This window comes from Anoplophora glabripennis, unplaced genomic scaffold, assembly GCF_000390285.2.
Source record: "Anoplophora glabripennis isolate ALB-LARVAE unplaced genomic scaffold, Agla_2.0 scaffold8, whole genome shotgun sequence".
Classification (NCBI taxonomy): Eukaryota; Metazoa; Arthropoda; class Insecta; order Coleoptera; family Cerambycidae; genus Anoplophora; species Anoplophora glabripennis.
In genome coordinates this window covers 412,402-434,540 of record NW_019416350.1, presented here as the reverse complement: position 1 = coordinate 434,540, position 22,139 = coordinate 412,402, and the positions used below count along the sequence as shown (strand labels likewise).

General features: G+C 30.7%; 1 protein-coding gene and 1 long non-coding RNA gene across 2 annotated transcripts in view; one reads left to right on the top strand and one right to left on the bottom strand.

Annotated features, from left to right (window-relative positions):
* Positions 1 to 22,139, bottom strand: part of LOC108904577 (mesotocin receptor-like) — a 181,622-nt gene that overhangs the window by 32,316 nt on the left and 127,167 nt on the right. The window lies entirely within an intron of this gene.
* LOC108909052 lies at positions 10,405 to 11,233 on the top strand. Its single transcript, XR_001964400.2, has 3 exons — positions 10,405 to 10,499; positions 10,565 to 10,702; positions 11,077 to 11,233. It is a non-coding gene; the product is annotated as an uncharacterized LOC108909052 (long non-coding RNA).

The following is a 22,139-nucleotide window of genomic DNA, read 5'->3' as shown; positions in this document are numbered from 1 at the left end:
ATATCTCGGAAACGGTGCGAGACAGCTACTTTCATAAAGTCTACCTTTTTTGTGTAAAAATAGTTGGAAAATAAGAATTTGTAACCAAAGATGAGATACCTTAAAGCACAAAAAAGTTATGTCGTTTTTAACACATTCAATCTACTGCAGCTAGCGTCCTCTATGAACTTTAACCAAAATGTGAACAGATTTCAATTCCTCTACTCAACGAACTCCAATCCCCAAAATTTTGTGAGGATATTTGCATTTGTTAAGGAATAAATTAAAAAAAAATGAAATAATATTTTACATTTAACACCCTGTATCTCTTTAACTATCAACTTTTGGACTACGGTAAGTTCGTCTAAATCGCAATATATTTACTTGGGGAATCTACACATGAATTTTGGCCCATTACGTCGCGACCACCCTGTATAATAAGTTACATTTAAATAATAAAAAATTAAAATCAAAAGGTCTAATTAATTATCCAGGTAAAAACGATCCTCATATATTCTAAGTAATAATTATTTAGGAGTTAGTAATATTTAGTTCATTTTCCCTACTATATACTTCTTATAGATTATAATGAGTAACAAGCAATCATTTATGAAATATGTAACATAAATCATTTTTAAAAAATAATTATAATTTATATAGCGTTCACGTATAGAATATTCTTTATTGAATACCTGGACTTAATTATTTGTAAAATATACTGCTAGAATATTATGAAACCACAAAATTAATAAACTAGGAACATATAAGCACACGTCAGACACCACTAATATGTCACTAACCTGGTACTCATTTGTGAGGGCAATTTGAGTACGATTTAAGTGACTCATTGAATTAGAATTGTTTATGAATACGATTAGGGTGAGTTTAGTATGAGATAAGTGTGAGTGGAACTTTAGTGAGATCTATGAATTTGGGCCTTAGGCCTCTAGTCTCCTGTATCTGATGTGATCTGCAATTGCTGATTCTTTCACGTTGATATTCTTCATGGGACACTTGTGCTCCTTTAACTTCGCGATAACGTGCTTTCCTGTGTCCGCAATGTCTCATGACTACTAGTTGGGTTGAGATTTAGAAAAATATGTTATGAAATCGTAAAAAGTGGGTTCTCTTCACCAGATATGGAAGATATGGAAGAAAGAAAGGATTCTATATAATATTGCACCATATTTGAATTTTTCCTCTAAAATAACAGTACATAGGTATGCCAGAATCAATTTTTAAATTAAATAAAAGAGGCGTTTATAATTAAGAACTTTTAGACGGAAAAATACCTGATATTTATGAGAGAGAAGATTTTCCAATTCTTATAAAACATTAGAAAGAAAAAATATAAATCTGCCAATTAAATTATATCGCTTACAAAAAAGGGTTCAAATCTGGGTTATCTCTGAACAATAATACTTTTACAGGAAATAAAAAAACGCATTATCCCTAACTAGCTTTTTGTTAACCTTTCAGACCATCCAAAATGCCGAAGGGGCCGGGGACTGCGGGTGTGGCCTCACTCACGGAAGAACTTGATTTATGAACAGGCAGGGATGTGTTTCGTATACAGTAACGAATTCATATCAACATCAAACGTGTCGCCCCTTCTCACTGAGCATGTGTTTAATTTAAACTCCACTTTTTTAAAATTGTCTAAAACTGTTTCATTTTAAGCATCAAAGTATATTTCATTTTCCAGTAAGTTGGAAATATTCTTATATCCTAAGTATGTACAGGGGAAATATAACTCAAATTCTTGATAACGAAACAGCGAATAGGTAACTTTCAGAAAAATTATTTTTCCGAAAAATTCCGAGACAGATCGAAGGGGGACATCTTTTCACCTCCCAAAAATTTTAATGGCGAGGGAGGGTTAAGTGACACATTGTTTGAAAAGTATTATAATTCTTTATACAACCGTATTTTATTTTCTGAATTTAACCAATTAGTTTCGGAGATACAGGTTGTTAAAAAAATACTTTTTACAAATTTATTTGCAAATTACTGCATGTCAGCTGATTAAGTGTTCAAATTGATTACCTCCATGATGCAATAATATAAGTTTTGTAAAAAGAGTTCACGCACATTTTGTAACATTTCTGGAGTCACTTGGTGGCATTCGTTGACAATGCGTTGGCGTAGATCTTGAAGGGAAGTAGCTTAAGTGAAATAAATTTTGAGTAGAAGAAAAATTCCAAAGGAGACAAATCCGGCAATCGTGCGGGCCATTCTATGACGCCTCTTCTCCCAATCCACTGATTCACAAATCAACGATCAAGATACTGCCGAACAGGTAGGGTGTGGTGTGGGGGAGCCCGGAGCTCCATCCTATTGGAATATCAACTGGTCTTCGAGATAATTCTCATTATTCTCGATAATATTTGTATGACAAGTATGTCAATTTTACCTAGTTTCCTTCGATTATTTGTTTAATATTTTATTTTAATTTTTCTGTTTTTCATAAATAGTTTTACTTGTCTTTAAAATAAGATTTTTGTGGAGAATTTTAAGTTCGTATTTGGATGGTCACAGGGTGGGTCAAATTGGGCACAGTTGAGAGGGTTTCTCTTGTTTCCCGAAAGAATAAAGTAGAATAGAAAAAAGTGGTTTAGATGTCACGGGATCGATTTTCAAGGAAGATTTAACGAAGGAAAATCGCATCCTGATAACTTGATTCGTTTCAGAGATAAGTTTCTCAGTTTTGGACGTTATAGCTCCTTTGTTTGTGAAAATATTTGATTTTTTTCAACAGTTTTTACAGTTCTTTACTTAGAATCAACTGGTACTTTTCTGTAAATTCCACTTCCTCAGGTAAAACATACAGATATTTTTTAACCGAACTAATTTATAGATTCTGCAGTTTTTTAAATCTTATTTTTATTCAAAAAAATATTTAACTAATTGTCCCAAAAAAACTCATTTTAAAATTCAGACTGTGAAATAATAGAGATATTTGAACTGAATTTGTTGTTGGTTATATTAGATCAAGATATCGACATTAAGAATGTCAAGAATTTCGATGTTACTGAATATCTTGAAAAAGCAAAAAACAAAACGTGTATAGCCTTGCTTGGCGAATATTTCGCAAGTGAAGACATTCTTTTCCCGAGATATTAATACGCATCATCTACATCATGACATTTGTTTATGTTTGGCAAAAGTCGTCCACACCATATTGCTTTTAAATAAGATGTTTTGTCACACCTCGAATACTTTGCAAAACAAAAAAATTGGGCAAACTAATTTTATAAATAATAAAGGAGTATATTTTTATCAGGGAAGCAATAAAGATTTTTTTCCCTTTGTATCCTTATATGCCGAGGGCATGCTGTCATTAAAATATTTTCATACAAAGGGTAAAATATACAAAGTGTTTCAGAATATAGGAGTCATAAAATTGAACAATTTCCATTAAGTAAGTGACTGTGTAAAGTTATTTCTGAAGACGACCCTCCTTATTGCAGTTTTAATAATCTAAATGCTTTAGTACTCACAATATCATGAGAGGCAAACTAGATCTGTACTTAAAATTATTATTATAATCAAGTTATGTCAGTAATGAAAGGATGAGTTGCACACTGAAAGAAATGGGCTTATTAAACTATTTATCTAGAATAATGTGTATAGCGCATATTAAAACTTTTATATCCAATATACAACTTTTATTAAAAAAAAAGCAATCATCTCCATACTCATTATTCAATCAGTTTAACTGGAAGGTGCTTAATACACCTTATGCATCTATGAAATAAAGGTTATAATGAATTACTTATACATTATTAGGTGTTACAGACTTTATATTGCAATAGTATAGTAGGGAAGATTTGTTGTATAAAGACCAGTATCCGAATTTATATATAACAATTGTATTAACAGAACTATTCGTTCTTATACTGAATATGTTTCCGTTTTTAACGTGTAAAACGCATCTTATAATGGTTAAGTGATCGTCACCTCTCGGTGCATAATCGGTTATGATCGTTGTTAAGTTATATTCATAGTCTTGTAATAATAATCATATGTCAGACCCGAGAGCGAAGTGCGCCGACTCAATAAGAAACCTGGCTATTCCAGCCGCTGATTTAGGGTTCGCCGCACGAGCTCATCCCTTCTCCGAATTTCAGTAGCATGCTATGCATGAAGCACAACGGTACTCAACTATCTTATACAGTCCACTTTTATTGTATGTTCAATCATTGTCAAAATAAACACACAAAACCACAACGTCTTTATTATCTTTACTCAAGAAGAGAAAATACAACAATCGTAAAATTACCGACAGTGCATCGACTTACACACGTCTAGTTTGATGAAAATGCACAGTATATGCACATGTTTTGTGGGATACATGATCATATCGCGTTGTGTGAATTGGAAAATTATTATGTAAGTATCTAACTGTTTTATGGCTTGTAATTGATTTGTTTTTTCAAATGTAAATCTTGTCAAAATCTTAAAAATTATTATTTTGTAGGTCCTATTAGAAATCGCTGATGTTAAGTTTTACATAAGATGGAGGAACAGAAGATGACAAAGAAGAGCATGGGTATAAAGTCAATCAACCAGAGGAAATAAAATTATATGGAAAGAAGCTCAACCTTTCTGGGGATGCTTCATTCTTAAGGTGGAAGAGTTATAGTGCAAATTTTCATGTAATACAAGAAAATACGGGTGCATCGTTGCTAAGAAAATAAACTGGACAGTTTTGGGAGCGATTTGTCATCATTTTTAATGTTTAAAAGTATGTTTTGTGTATGTTTACATTAGAACCTTAGCTTGTAATTACAGTTATCCAATAAAATTTCTGAAAACTTAATGACATATTATGTTTTTAACTCATACAGAGTATACAACAGTTTAATACATTTATTATTATAAAACTTATAACCAGTACTAGATGTTCTAATAACGATATGGAACACTTTAATAACAGTTATTGCTATTATTTCGTAGGGTATAAAAAACGTTGTATACTAGTTATACAATAATTTAATAAAGAATAAGGTTTATATTCACTATACAACTGTGCTAGCAATACGCGTTTTATATCCAATATTCACCTGTTTAACTGTCACATATAGTATACAATGGTCTTATAATGGTATATAGAATTCTAATAAAGAATAAAACGCACTTCTTTCAGTGTATACTGCATGAAAGACATGGGTTTTCTGAACCCAATTTAAAAGCGTTGATTTTAATTTGGCACAGAGAAACAACATATCGCACGTGGCGTGTAATTATTTCGGCTTCATTTTGCTTATGCTTTACTCACAAACGTGTATGATTTTTATCTCAAGATGTGTACTTTTGGCTTACCATAAACATATTATTTATGTAATGTGATTAAATAGTAAATTCTACTCTATTATATTCTTTTCTATGGGCTACATTTCCCCACTAGCATTGAATGATTCACAGCCACACAGAAAAAAAAAGTTGGGTATACTTTTTATGCGACATATATGTTTCGTAGTAATTTGCCATCCTGAACACGAATCTGGGGTCAGAATTGGCCCATCACGTCACAATTTTTTCCTAACCTCAAAAAACTTGAGAAAAATAGTGAAAATTGATGAAAATTTACTGGGAAAATTTGGAAAAAAATTTATTTCCACATCAAATAGTACATTTTTATGTAAAAGACTCTGTTGAATTCAAATCCACTGTCAGAATTAAGCTAGAACGTGTGGTTTTTTTTCTAACCTCAAAAAACCGAGCAGGAATCGCTATTTTCAAATTCTGAGCGGATTTTGACCAGATTTTGTATAAAGGGGTTTTTTGGGTCGCTGATTACGAATATGAATTCACATTGTAAAAATTCAAGATGGCTGATCCAATATGGCGGGTGTACTTTTTTGAAATCCACCGATTTCAGTAAAATTTGGCATCATAAGGATTGCTGGTTGATCTCACCTTCATTAATCACACATCTGGAGCCAGATTTTCATAAATCAAGGTAAAAGATTCCACTCCGTCTAAAAATGTGACTTCGCTTAAAAAAATGACTTAAGGACTCTACACATGTAATGATGTGTAGTGTGATGTGCTTGTTTCCATGGGACAAGACAAAAAAGTTTCTACTTTATTCTTTCATTTATTTAGTCGTGCATGGGCTTATGGTTTTCCAATCAGATTTTTTTAACTACTATGCAGTTTTCCTATGGCATTTAGATGCTTTTATTTCTTAATAATTTTAAAGTTCAAGGAAAAGGACACATTACTGCCACACAGCACATCACTGCATCTGCTTATGCCTTCAATCTAAAAATGTGACTTTGCCGAAAAAATGCCGCCTACTCGGCCTAAAATTATGACTCTGCCTACAAATTTTACCTTGATTTATGAAAATCTGGCTCCAGATGTGTGATTAATGAAGGTGAGATCAACCAGCAATCCTTATGATGCCAAATTTTACTGAAATCGGTGGATTTCAAAAAAGTACACCCGCCATATTGGATCAGCCATCTTGAATTTTTACAATGTGAATTCATATTCGTAATCAGCGACCCAAAAAACCCCTTTATACAAAATCTGGTCAAAATCCGCTCAGAATTTGAAAATAGCGATTCCTGCTCGGTTTTTTGAGGTTAGAAAAAAAACCACACGTTCTAGCTCAATTCTGACAGTGGATTTGAATTCAGCAGAGTCTTTTACATAAAAATGTACTATTTGATGTGGAAATAAATTTTTTTCCAAATTCTCCCAGTAAATTTTCATCAATTTTCACTATTTTTCACAAGTTTTTTGAGGTTAGGAAAAAATTGTGACGTGATGGGCCAATTCTTCTGACCCCAGATTCGTATTCAGGAGGCCAAATTACTACGAAAAATATATGTCGCATAAAAAGTATACCCAACTTTTTTTTTCTGTGTAATTATTTAATATAAACTTTACAAATGATATAATTGAAAGCTTAAGCTTAATAACTTTAAAATAAAGCCATCATTACTCTGTTGTCATTACTTTGTACCCGCTACAACGGGTCCGCATACAGCAAACATAAAGTTAATAACATCCTCTGTGTAACTTCCCATCCATCTCTAATCAATATATCTACTAGCTACTTCAATTCTCTGCGTCAATATTTACTTTTATGAATTTGAACAATAACCAAGCTATTAATGAAAGCCGCCGACTGTCTGATTCTGTTCTTGCTAGTGTTCCCTGTAGAGTGCTTAGATTTAGCGTGAACCACTGTTGCCTGTTGATCACCATATCTTCGCTCTGTACATGAGTATCGGTATACGCGATATAGTCACGGATGCCTTTCCAATATTAAACAATCCATCTATATTTTAAAAAAGCAGATTTCTACTGTTTATAAAATGAATAGTAAAATTGGCAGGATATTCGAAATAATTCGACACTTTTATGATGAAATCAATCTCGCCTTTACTAAACATGTTCCCTTAAAAATTCCCAGAAGCAAGTTTTATTCATCGTGACAGTAACAGAGATCTTGAAAAAATAATAAAACAACAAATTGACTAAATTAATTTTAAAAATGTTCACTGGTACAAAGGTTGTCTATATTACCGAACTTAAGAGACCTATTAAAACTGATTCCAAAAAGTTTGGAAACTTTATAATTCGAGAAAGGATTACTCGAATATTCTCTTGCATGTCTAACTTAGGATTTAATGATTGCCTATATACATCATTTTCAAACTATTTTATTGAATCTACTAATTTCGGTTCTGATGCGGAGCATCTAATAATTGTAATCTATTCTCTCTATGGGATTACTGAAGTCTAAAAAATCTAAAGAGACTGAAAGCAAATATGATTACGGTCCATTTATTATACCTCTATAAGACATTGATTACTTTACAAACAATTATCCATAATCCTCAGTGAAATCTAATTATGCAATAACTTTCCCAACGTATGGAAGTAATCTCCTGTGTGACCTGTTTTTAAAATGTGGAAAATTACCGACTTATTCATATTTTGTAATTTTCTAATATTCTGTGAACTGTTTCAAATAATTGTTCACAAATATATTTCTTTTTATACCTGGTAAATCTATTGTATCCAATCTAGTGTGTGTTACCTAATTTATTTCTAAAGCTTTTGGTTAGGTGGTGATATACAGGGATTTCTCCAAAACACTCGATTAATCAGATCGCGGTATACTGCTATGCAAGCTTAAATATTTTAGCTTCAGGCAATCTCGCTACGTCTTTCACCAACTTTCTCAAAAATAGGACATTTTATGCCCATTTGCACTGAAATTATACTAAGAACAACTTAGTAAAGCCGTATTGCACCGAACAATGATAAACCGTACTTATATTAGTAAAGTAAAGTTTATAGCGGCAACATGCAGAAATCTAGTGACTATTAGTAGTCGCAACTTTATCTTAGGTACTTCAATTTTCTTGTTTTTCTTCGGTTCATATCATGGGCCTATCATAAAGGTCGCCAAAGTAAAAAGTAGATATTACTGACTTTGAACAAAATGAGTTCTAACTGATTCTCTATTAACCATTTTGTTTTGTAATACGAAATTTTGTATAAAAATGAAACTTGCACATAGTGTAGAAATGGTCAGACTATACATGTAATCTAGGAAACCCATAGCCTACAATTTCTAAAAAATGTTTGTCATCTTCAAATATTTATTCGAATATCCATTTTTGTATTTTTTTTTAATACAAACACAAATACACACAAACTAAGGAACAATAACATACACATACCCCTTATTATTACTTATTATTTCTGACCGCCCTACTTCTGCATGTCTTAAATTAAATAACGTCTTATGTGGCCGTTAAAACGGATGAAATTTAAGCATCTATTTTCATACTTAACAAGAACTTAGCAAATGTTGTAATGAATTAAGCCTTTTTATTAATGACTTATTGCCCAAACGGGCCTTAGAATATTTTATGCTCTGTCACCCATTTGTGAAACATCTTGTAGGTATAGTTATATCCATGCACACTTCAATATTGCATTACGTTCAACAGTACAATTGATATATTTCAAAATCTGATTTTAGTAACCCCAACAACGACAGTATTACAGATGAACAATTCGGTATAATAATACAGGGTGTCCCGCATAAGAACCGACACAGGGCAGGTGCATGTAGGGGTGTCCAAAATATTGTAATTTAACCAAAATTACCTCTATACAAAGTTGCACCCCTGAGGAGTTATTAGCCCCCAAATTGGGGCTCTCACACAAAAAAGTAAATATTCAAAGAGAGAATGCAGATTTTCTCAAGTTTTTAAATAAACAATAGTATCAAACGGAGAAAATATCATTAAATTAAGAATATGATGTTTCTTCAATTTAGTTCTTGATTTTCTTGGAATATTAGTTCATTGGGAATAATATATTATCAGTTTGAGTATTTAACAGAGCTTAATTGAAATAGATCTGGAATTAAAATGAATACGAGGCTCACTATTTTAGATCCACTTGTTTCTTGAAGGAAAGAAACTATCATTAAATTGAAAAAACGATGTTTCTTCAATTTAGTTCTTGATTTTCTTGGAATATTAGTTCATTGGGAATAATATATTCTCAGTTTGAGTATTTAACAGAGCTTAATTGAAATAGATCTGGGGAATTAAAATGAATACGTGGCTCACTATTTTAGATCCACTTGTTTCTTGATGGAAAGAAACTATCATTAAATTGAAAAAACGATGTTTCTTAAATGTAGTTCTTGATTTTCTTGGAATATTAGTTCATTGGGAATAATATATTCTCAATTTGAGTATTTAACAGAGCGTAATTGAAATAGATCTGGGGAATTAAAATGAATACGTGGCTCACTATTTTACATCCACTTGTTTCTTGATGAAAAGAAACTAGCTTCAGTCTAAAAAGATATTTTAATTTCTCTAATAATATGATTCCTTTAACAATAATAACTAATTTTCTCCAGGAGATACAAATAAATTATTGATATAGAAATATCAGACAGGTACATTAATTTACATTGATAATATTTTCTTTACCTATTAGCAATAATCTCTCTATATAAAAATACAAAAACATAATAATAGACCAAAATCGGTATTTTCGGCTTTAGGTATTTGACTTGAAAATATAAAACTGAAGGAATCTTTTACAAGTATGTACCATCTAGCAAATTAATACAAACAAATAATTAAATGAAGTTTTAATAAAATGTCGGTTGCATCTTGCAAAGAATTGCCACCTTCCATTCAAAATAAATGTGTATATTTACTTTATAAAATTCATGAAAAGTTGTTATTATTATTCTGTAAAATATCAAATTTGATTCACTCCAAATTTATCAGGCGCACCCAGTAAAACCATTTACGTGGGACACTGCGTAGATTGAATGCAGGTGTGGGAGGGCACGGTGAAGTGCGTCGGCGCGTTTTGCGAAGTTGGCCGAGGCAACGTATTCTAGATGTTTCGTTTGTCTGAAGCTCGCGTCTTTTCCTTTTCTGTTCAGCAGTTCATACCTAACGTTTCGTTGTTTAGTTCAGCATTATTTGCCGCCATTTGCATTTTGCACATAGGTAAGTAACTGCATGTTGTAAATATACCTATGCATTACAGAGTACAATAGCGTTTATGTTTACAGCAAGAACGACGGTTTTTTAAGAGTTAGAGTATAAAAGTGTACTTAATTAAGCTTTTTACAACCAGTTGAAGCAAGTATGGAGTAATTACTAGGTAACAGATTGGAGACTTTCTAGTGAAACCGTGCAGATATTTTTAGGTAAGTGCAAATCCTGCTCTAATAATAAGACTTTTCGCCCTAAATTTATATTGTCAACTTTTTAACCCATCAGCTTCTAGTTATTTAAATTATCCGGAAAATCATTTGTAAAGATATTCATTTAATACATGAATTTTCCCAAGTGTTGCCATAAAAAAGTTGTCGCTTTTTATTATCTGAAAAACTACTTCATTGATTAAAAATTCGAATTTACTAAGTGAAATTTGCCCGTTTTGTAATATTCCCAATACTTTAACGTTTATGCATTTCACAAAAATTAACTTGTGTATAGTTTTAACTATTTTCTGTATAACATTAAGATTTGTTTGAGTTTGATTTATTTGGTTTTGTTTCATATAGTGTTTTTTTTTCAGATTAACTTGGACTTTGAAAGAACTTTCTCAAACAGCGATATTGGCATTTTGGAACAATTTGGAATAATCGTAATATCCAATGTAAATGTATTTATGTACATATGTAAATAAAGGTATATAATTATATACTATAAATATATATTCTTATCACTATGAACATTTGGTTTAATCTATTTGATGTAAACATCTATTTCGTTAAAAACACTATTTGATTTCAAGGGAACCATTAATAAACTTAAAGCTATTTCTTTTATTTTTTGTTGGGAATACATCATAAATTTGTACTGAGTCAGAAAGTCTTTGTGGAGAATAATCGATTAGCTTATATCAATATTTTTTCTATTCAAATTAATACTTTATGTAATTTAAAGAGAGCCAATAAAATATTATATCTAAACCATGTAAATTTCTCGGATCAAGAAAACGAATATTATTTACATAAGTTATCGGTATATTCACATTGAGTAAATCATAGAATTGAAGTGCTTGTTAGATTTTCTCCATGTGAATAAATTATAATCAATGTGAGAACATGATTTTGTCAAAACAAGAGTGGAAATTATTTGAAATGATGCATTTAGTTTTATTTTGAACTATGGCGCTATTAAATGCATAATATCTTTTGCTTCAAACAAGAATATATATTTTTCATTTCAAATAAATATCTTCTTGCGGATATATGAGACTAGGAATTACTCAATACAAGCTGATTAGGTTCATTTCAAGTATTTACTTTTTTGTAAGTTTAGAAAAAAATTAATATCTCTGCAACACTTTACCGTAGAAGAACCAAATTTGGTACATGATTTTGATTTATTACTGGTCTTCTTTGACTATGATTTAAAGTCAATTGAAGCACTACAAGGTGTTCACTGGGGATGACTCACCCCTTTTTTTTTCATTGACCGAATTGAAAAATAATAATATTAATTCACACCAGAATTTAATTTCAAAACTTTCTTTACTCTTTAAATAAAGAACTATGGTTTTCGAGAAAAATCGTATTAACTGACACAAGATCTTAACAGTGTTCATTGCAAAATAACACAGCCACACAAAAAAAAAAGTTGGGTATACTTTTTATGCGACATATATTTTTCGTAGTAATTTGGCCTCCTGAACACGAATCTGGGTCAAGAATTGGCCCATCACGTCACAATTTTTTCCTAACCTCAAAAAACTTGTGAAAAATAGTAAAAATTGATGAAAATTTACTGGGAAAATTTGGAAAAAAATTTATTTCCACATCAAATAGTACATTTTTATGTAAAAGACTCTGCTGAATTCAAATCCACTGTCAGAATTGAGCTAGAACGTTTGGTTTTTTTTCTAACCTCAAAAAACCGAGCAGGAATCGCTATTTTCAAATTCTGAGCGGATTTTGACCAGATTTTGTATATAGAGGTTTTTTGGGTCGCTGATTACGAATATGAATTCACATTGTAAAAATTCAAGATGGCTGATCCAATATGGCGGGTGCTTTTTTGAAATCCACCGATTTCAGTAAAATTTGGCATCATAAGGATTGCTGGTTGATCAAACAATGGAAAATTTATAGCTAATTAAAATATAATTTCATGTTATAAAATTTAACTCGTACATAGTTTTACCCGACAGTGAATAATATAAACTGAGTCTTAAGTCAACATGGCTTTACCATCAAGACAATTATATTACGTATATAAAATATATTAAAGCAGCACTAGGAAGGTGTGAAAGATGCGACTGAAGATTTAGACTGAATCAGTTGATGCATTCAACTGTTTTGAATATTGGAAGGATTGGGAATATTAGGATACCTTGTATTAGTGTTTTTGTTTTCGTTAATAGACATTATTGGCCCTTGTATGCAGTTTTTATATGTTTTTATATCATTAGAAAAAAATGTACATATAGGTACCGAAGAATAATAAATATTTGATAGAAAATATTCAGTACACAAGTAAACTAGTAGCTCTTTCTGTTTTCGGAATACTTTCTGACTCCCACATGTGCGCATCGTTTAAAATGTTGACCCGCTACGTTAGACACTGTTAGACAAGGTGCATAGGTATTTATTTTTTTACATCGAATACAATTTGAAACACTGGTACAATATGGTCGCAAACTGTTCTAGATATGGTAACCTTGACTGAATTTATCGTTTAAAAGTTAAATAAGTTTTTGGCGAAACCAAAACAGGATTTGTTGTCGCTTGATACAAAATCAATACAATAAACTTCAACAGTGAAATGTAAACAACGACGATTTTTGTTACTTCGACGGTCTATATACAGAGTGTGCAGAACACCTCAAGGGCAGTTTGCATGTGTGAAAATAAACTGATTTAGATAAAATGTCTTTATAGGCTATTGATTATGTCTTAAAAAGCAGGGTACTAAGGAACTACAACGTTGATGGGTTTTTATTGCATGAATCGTTCAAATGGTTATTCAGAAAGAAAAAAACGGGGAGTGCTATTAAATTAGAGGGCGGAAATTTGAGATAGGGGTGAAAATGCCACCCTTACGGTTTTTTGAGTATATCTTGAAAACGAAGCAAAATTTGAGGGTATTGCATAGGAAGAATTTTGTAGATAATGAGATTTTCTATCGAAATAGCTTATTTAAAAAATTAAAAATAATTATTTACTGCAAAATATATTAAAATCAATTTAACAAAAAAATGCAAAAAATTCTATTTTTAATAACTTTTTTCTGGGCAGAGATAGGTATAGCCATTGCTTCATAGAAAAAAAGTATATAAAATTTCAAAACAAGAGATTGTAGAGCATTTTTGGATAAAAATTGATTGATATATGGACGCTCCAAACTCAAGGAAATAAAACGTTCAAGGATTTCCATTACATGACTGTTCGAAGGGTCATTAAAAATGAAAAAACGCGGGGTGCTATTAAATTAGAGGCTTGAAATTGAAGATAGGGGTGAAAATACACTTTTGCAGTTTTTTAAATATAGCACGAAAACGAAGCAAAATTTCGGTATAGTTCATAGGAAAAATTTTGTGGAGAATTAAATTTCTCATAGAAATGGCCTATTTAAAAAATGTAAAAGGAAAATTTTATGAAAAAAATCGTTAATAAACAATTTTAAGAAAGCAATAAAATATTTTTTTTTTATTTTTTTCACTTTTTTAATAAAATAATTTAGTAAAAACTTGACAATATAAGTACAATAAAGTTTATTGTATCTCGAGTATTTTCGTGTTTTTTTAATTTATGAGCACCCTGTATATCTAATATAATATGTTTGTATGACATTATTTGACAGTCTCATTTTTTCGAGGGGCAGAACTTTTTATAGAGTGACATTTTTCGATAAAGTCAATAACAAAAACAACTCCATCCGTGGACATACTGTTCTCAAGTTTTTACTAATTTATTTTATTAAAAAAGTAAAAAAAATAAAAAAATCTTATTTTTTTTTCTTTATAATTGTTTTTTAAAGATTTTTTGCATAAAATTTTCCTTTTATATTTTTTAAATAAGCCACTTCGATGAGAAATTCAATTCTCAACAAAATTTTTCCTATGAACTACACCGAAATTTTGCTTCGTTTTCGTGCTATATTTAAAAAACTGTAAAAGTGTATTTTCACCCCTATCTTCAATTTCAACCCTCTAATTTAATAGCACCCCTCGTTTTTTTTCATTTTTAATGACCCTTCGAATAAGTCATGTGATGGAAATTCTTGAACGTCTTATTTCCTTCCTCTTTTGCAAAAAATGAGAATTAAAACGTATAAGGGTAAACGCGACGAAAATCGAAAAATTGACTAAGTTTGAGCGGCCATATATTAGTCAATTTTTATCAAAAATTGCTCTACAACCTCTTGTTTTGAAGGAAATTTTATATACTTTTTTTCTATGCAGCAATGTCTACACCTATCTCTGCCCAGAAAAAAGTTATTTGCATAAAAGTAAAAATAAACAAAAAATTAATTTTTTTGCATTTTTTTGTTAAATTGTTTTTCATATATTTTGCAGTAAATAATTTTTTTTAATTTTTTAAATAAGCTATTTCGATAGAAAATCTCATTATCTACAAAATTCTTCCTATGCAATACCCTCAAATTTTGCTTCATTTTTGAATAACCATTTGAAAGATTCATGCAATAAAAACCCATCAACGTTGTAGTTCCATACCATATGACATAATCAATAGCCTATTAACACAATTTTGTTTCTTTAAAGACGCCTTAAAGAAACTTCTTTTATTTTTTAAGGTACGTTATTTTTAAAGAAAAATATTTCAGTGAAAAATATGGGAAAATTTTTGGGGTGAATTAAATATGCTAAATTGTCTCAGTTCGGGAAAAAAATAATTTTATTTTTTTTCTATGTATTTGGGGGTATTTTAGTATAATTAAATTCAACTCTTTCTTTTTTAAATTTGCAACTGAATGAAATATTTTTACGATTTGGACCAATTTACCTTTTAGTTAGGTTAGTCTAAATTGGAAAAAATATTTAATTTATCTGCAAGCTCAACCAAGGAATGAATTTTAAATGAAAATAAAAATAAAGTAAATAAATAAATGAAATAGAATAATGCCATTTATAATTCATTATCAAATACGCGATAATCCGTTAACTGATCATTTTTCTTCGTAGCTTTATATTTTAGCTACATGCAACAAATATACGTTTTTACAATAAATAAAGAGGGGTTTCAAAAAACTTCTAAATTTTCTCAAAATTTTACCAGCAAAAAATTATGGGAAAATCAAAAAACTGTTTAGGAGTATCCATATTCCGCTTCAGTAAAACGAAAAATGAAATTAAAAAAAAATATTCAGTCTTCATAAAGCATCGTGAACCTTTTCGAATAGTCAAGAATTTCTAAAAATATGACAAAAGTTATAAATTTACAGAAAATTAAGAACCTAATTTAGAAATTAACAAGGTATATCAATGTGTTCATGTCATTACTTACTTTAAGAACTAGCTGTGTAAGTGAGCTTTCGTATTAATATTTTCAGGATTGATAATACACAAAAAAATAAGTATAACTTCTTTTGATATCTCAAAAGTCTTTCGAGATATCGTATTCGTATTTTAGACTTAGTGCACCTGGATACCAATTTCCTCCGTTTCGTTCAAATTTCACGTAAGGGATACTATTAAGTGCTATTATAGGTATGAATTTTCGAAACCGAGAGAGTTACACTAACCAAAATAGGAGATCGCTAATATAACGCGAAACATTGCCTTACTATTATAAATGTTGTTACCGTCGTTTTTGGTTGTGCAAATTCGAAATATTTGGAATTATTCAATTTTCCTGGCTTGTATAACATACACAGGTATTCAATTTTCGAAACCGAGAGTTGCACTAATGAAATTTGAACAGAACATAGCTAATACAATGCCAAACAGCGCCTTACTGTTAAAAGTGTTGTCTCCGCCGTTTTTGGTGGTGAAAATTCGAAATATTTGGAATTATTCAATTTTCGTGGTTCAAAACATACATAATTACAATCTCATCCCTATGAATTTTGTTATATTTATTTCAATTTTTCAAGATTTTGAAAAAATTTTGTAAACGAGTAGGTAAGTAAGTACTTGAGTTTAGATAATTATCCCTAAACCCCTACCTATGCATGATGTGGAGTTTGAATATAACTAGGTATATTAGTATCCAAATGCCTATTTTTAATATTTAAAATTTTAACCAGATATCCAGATAGATTTTAAGATAGCAGAAAAACGTGGTAAAGTTTATATAAGAAAGTATATCTTACTTTTTGATGAACTGAATGTGTGAAAAAGTCGGGCGACAATTTAGAACCACCTTGTATACATTTCTAATTCTTCTTAGGAGGTAGAAAAGCACAATAAGGCAAGATTTTCTAAACAACACCCCCGATGTGTTTCAAGTAACACCTTGTACAGTTATAAAATTCCTGGAAATGGAAATTTATTCGCTCAATAAATTCTCCGGAATCGGTAATTCGTTTATCTGCTTTGTCGATTCCTAGTTTATCGGCCAGCGGAATCCAAATTTTCCCTTTATTCCCCCAACGGTTTATGTGAATATTTTATGTTAGGGACAATTGTGCCCATAAGGGACCAGCTTTTCAAATGTATAACGATTTAGGCTTCATTGAATTAATTCATTGCTGTTTAATTTTTCATGACGTTCATACATACCAACTTTTCATACGTAATATAGGTACCGAATCCTTTGTTTATTGTCCAAAATTGTCTCTCAATATTTTCAGGAACATAGGTACATCACTTAAAGGAAGTTAGTAGATATTATGTTTTTATGGTATCTTAAAAATTCTTTGGGATGTCTAATTCGTATTTTAAACTAAATGGACAGTTATCGAAGTATCAGTCACTGATTTCAATGAAACTTTTGTAGAGTATAAAAAAGTACGAGACATGTATATTTTCTTTTTTTTTTTAGGGTGTTTAAAGGGGTAAAAATCACACCTAAAGATTTCCCCAAAAACGAGAAATCTCTGTTTCTATACAATTTTTATTTTATAATATCGGCGATCGATAATAAACAGCCTCCAATTGGCTAAAAAAAATTGTACAGAAACAGAATTCTTGACAGACTTTGGAGGTAAACTTTGAGGTGTTTTTTACTCTTTAAAATGTTTATCGGCAGAAAAGAAAATATAATATATGTCTCGAATTTTTTTGTCCTCTACAACATAGCGAAGTTTCATTGAAATCTGGACACTAATTTAATTAGAATTATTCACAAATCCTACATACATCTCACGTAAATAGTCAGAGGAAAAATGCTTCTTTTATTCAGTTTTCATAAATCCAACTGTTTTCGAGAAATTCGAGTGAATAACACTTCAGCAAAATATTTGAAACTGGAAATAAATTATAATTTGTAAATTTTAAATATTTGCAAGGTGTGACACAATAATTAAAACACTTATTTTATGGAAATTGTTAGAAATATCTGATATTTTATGAAATTTTATAATTGCACCTTCATTCAGTATATATATGTACGGTTTGCGGAGCAGGGTTTGCGATTGTGCCTTATCTCATCTGCTTCTGAAAAACGGATTATTTTTTTTTGTTAATTGTAATTGTAGTGCTGTATTATAAATAAGTGAATATGTGGTGATATAAAGATATAAAAAGTGGTGATATAAAGACAGTGTTTAAGGATAATATACATAGATCATATTTTCTGTTGAATTTACTGCTATCTATCTGTTGGCATTTATACAAAAAGAAATACCTCGATAGTATATGATAAATTTATCGCCCAAGTTTTTGCTCGGTCAGGGCTGGACTATGATTTCTGCTAACTAAATATGTCTGAATGTGGTAAATGCCGTTACAAAAAGTCCGATAAACGACTAATAGGCTGCGAAGGAATATGCAATAAGTGGTTTCACTTTTCCTGTATTGGCTTGTCGGAGGCTGAGTTTCTTTTCTTGGAGAAAAACTCCAATATATTTTTTTTATGTGATGATTGTAAAAGAAGATGTCGAGTATTTGATTCTAGTTCTGTAGATGAAGTAAAGAACGATGTAAAGAATATCAATAAAAATATATCTTCGTTGGCTGACAAAAACACTATTAATGAACTGTTAAAAGCTTTTCATAAATTTAAGAACGAAATACTAGTTGATATAAACGCTATTGTCGATACTAAATTAGATAAGAAGTTACAATGCTCTGATGGTCAATCTACTTCATATGCTAGCGTCCTAAACACTCAGAAAAGTAATTCTGTAATTGTGAAACCTAAAGATCCAGTTCAACGTATTTCGGACACGAAAGCAGATCTGTTCCATAAAGTCAATCCTATCCAGGCGGATATAAATGTGTCAAGAATCAAAAGTGTTAGCAACGGTGGGCTTGTCGTCAGTTGTTCATCTAATGAAGAAACACGAAAATTTAAGGAAATTGCTGAAAATAACTTGTCTGAAAAATATGTCATCAGGGAGGTAAAGGGTTTGCAACCAAGAATTCGAGTTTCAGGCTTTAAAGATGCTTATGACTCAGATAATCTTTTAAATTTGATCCGTGGTCAAAATAAATGTCTTTTTAACGAAAACTCTGAAATTAAATGTATTTCTGTTAAGAATGTAAAGAATAAGCAAAATGTTTACTATGCTGAATTATTTAGTCAGACTTTCTTTGTTTTGCGTCGTGACCGTAATTTTAAGGAAATGAATTAAAAGACTGAAACTCTGGTGTGAGTTGAACAAATTGCCCTTAAATGTGAAAAAGTGCAATGCATTGACTTTTTCTAGAAAGAAAGATGGTATCTATTTTCCGTACGATATTGATACTGTACTTCTTAATAGACCAGATGTTGTTAAAGATTTAGGAATCTATTTTGACCCTAAACTTACTTTTAAGTATCATATGCATCATATTGTGTCGGAGGCTAACAAAAGTCTGGGTTTCGTAATTCGCAATGCTCGGGATTTCTGCAATGTTGATACAGTTAAGTTGCTGTATAATTCTTTCGTTAGACCTCGATTGGAATATTGTTTTATGTTAGTTATATTGATTTGTTGGAAAGAACGCAGCGCAGATTCTTGAAGTTGTTAAACTATAAAGACTTGAATGTATATCCTCCGGTAGGGTATCCGCAGCACTTGCTGCTCAAAAAATATAACTATCAATCTTTAAAATCTCGCCGTGATATGCTCAGTGTTATTATTCTTTTCAAGATAATAAATGGAAATTTGGATATACCCGAAATTTTACAAAAACTTAACTTTAATGTTCCTTCTGTAAGCACACGGTCTAATGAAACTTTTTATTTGAAAACAGCTAGTACTAATATACTACAATATTCTCCATTATATGTTATGTGTAGAAATTTGACAGCTGTGCAGGACAGTATAGATATCTTTAACACTAGAATCTCTATTATTAAAGAATTATTTTGATGTTCTCTTTATTGTTTCTGTTTGTGAAATATTGTTTGTGATCTACTCTGTGATTTCTTGCTTTATAGTATATGTATATGTATTTATTGTGTTCATTTTTTTATGTAATTTTTCCCTGCTCTATAAGTGGGTTTATCCCGTTGAGTAGGTGTAGATAATAAAAATAAAATAAAAATAAAAATATACAGGGCGCCCGAAAATTTCACCGATAACTTTTGCGTATTCACGACGATAAATAAGTACGATCTACGAAAAAAAAGTTATATAAAAATTTTTGATTTTTGAGTGACATAAGGCCTTCAAAGTTATTAAAAATGGAACTAATTTAATTAATAACTTCACAACCTTTTTACCGATCGCGTAAAAATATGGCACATTTATTTGGATTATTGCGGTGTATTATTTCTTAAGCTTTAATCAAATCGATATACTGGGTGATAGTTTTCTCGGGTTACTCAACCTTTTAGCGGTCAAAATTTTTACAGTAGTCGTACATATTTTATTTAAACGGGCAGCAACATTGAAAGGTCGTTTTAGTTAAAAAAAAATGTCTTGAAAATATCGCCTAGCTAAAGCCATTCTTGACAAAAATGGCATTATTTGCAGGTCTGTATGTTTCGGTTTTCGTAGCAGTGTCAAGGGTTTAAATCGTTGAGTTCAGTAGGCAATGAAACAAAATGTTGATTGCTGTGGCTATTTTTATAAGAAAAGCGCAAAGAATACATGATAAACAGTTCTTTGTTCATTATTGGAAATTGTAGTATTTAAGCAAATACAGGATGTCCCAAATTGTAACAACGAAAATTCAGATATTCATAAAGTAAATAAAAATGTTGGCACTTTGATATGTAGGTATATAAATCTATTCTCGAACCCCTACCATTTTTAATATATATGGAGAGAGTGTTCAAATTTAAAATAATGTATATCTCTAAGTATTTTCTGAACAAATGAAGATATAGAAACAAAATTTTGAAGGAATGATACAGGAATGGAATGGAATTTAACGTGAAATAATAAATCTCAGTTCTAATCAGTAAGTATATACCAGGTGTAACAGGATCATGGTACACCCCCCGTATCTCCGTTAGTTTTAAAGGTAATTGATTGAAATTTGGGATATTCCATATACATAATAAGCGGCACTTTTTGATCTACAAATGATTTTTTTTCCACTTCCGGTTTCGCCGGAAGTGATACCAACTTTCGATTTTCAAATGGAATACCCTGTATATTATTACATTTCTGAAATCTGCATAATTTTCTGAATCCAATGATACCACATAAGTGACATTTCAAACGTCAAAATTTTTTATAATTTAATTTTTAGTTTTCCATTTAAGTGTGCCATGATGGTTCCGATTTATTCCAATTGACCCGTCTAATGCTGGAAAAATCGAAATCCCGTCAAAAATACTAAATTGCGTTTTTTATGAGCAAATAAAGTTCATCGTAATCGATTTTGGGGTAAAACTCAATTTTTTCAAATGGAACCATATTGGTACCGTGGTACCATTTATTAGTACTATTAATAAGGAATTAATTCATACCTGGTAATAAAATGTGCGATAAATACAATCAAAATTACAGCTAAAAGAAAATAAGAAAATACAATTATTTTGTTCTAATTTAATGCTAAGAAACTAAGGTGGCTTTGAAAACAATGAAATTATTCCTTCAGACTGTCAAATAAATTTTGTTGGTTTATCGGTGTTTTTATTGTGTATTGGAAAAGTCTTTACATTTGTTGTTATTTTTGTTCAAAATGCCGCACATTTATACAAGGGATGAAAAAGTGGACATGTTAATTATTTATGGGGAATGTAGAAAAAATGCCGTTGCGGCTAGAAACCTTTATGCCGACCGATATCCTGATAGACAATGTCCAGCGAGAAATTATTTTAATCGTCTTGAAAATCAATTCCGAAGAGAGCCTAACCATGATCCCGAAGAAAACGTTATCATCGACGAAGGAACGGAAATTAATGTTTTATTTCGAATAGAAGTTGATAAGACTGTTTCTTTAAGGCAAATTGGGGTTGAATTGGGAATTAGTCACCAAACGGTAAGCCGAATCTTGCACAAACATAATTATAAATCTTTCAAATATCAATTGCACCAGCACCTGTACGAAAATGATCATGAACGTAGAATGGAATATTGCAATTGGATCTT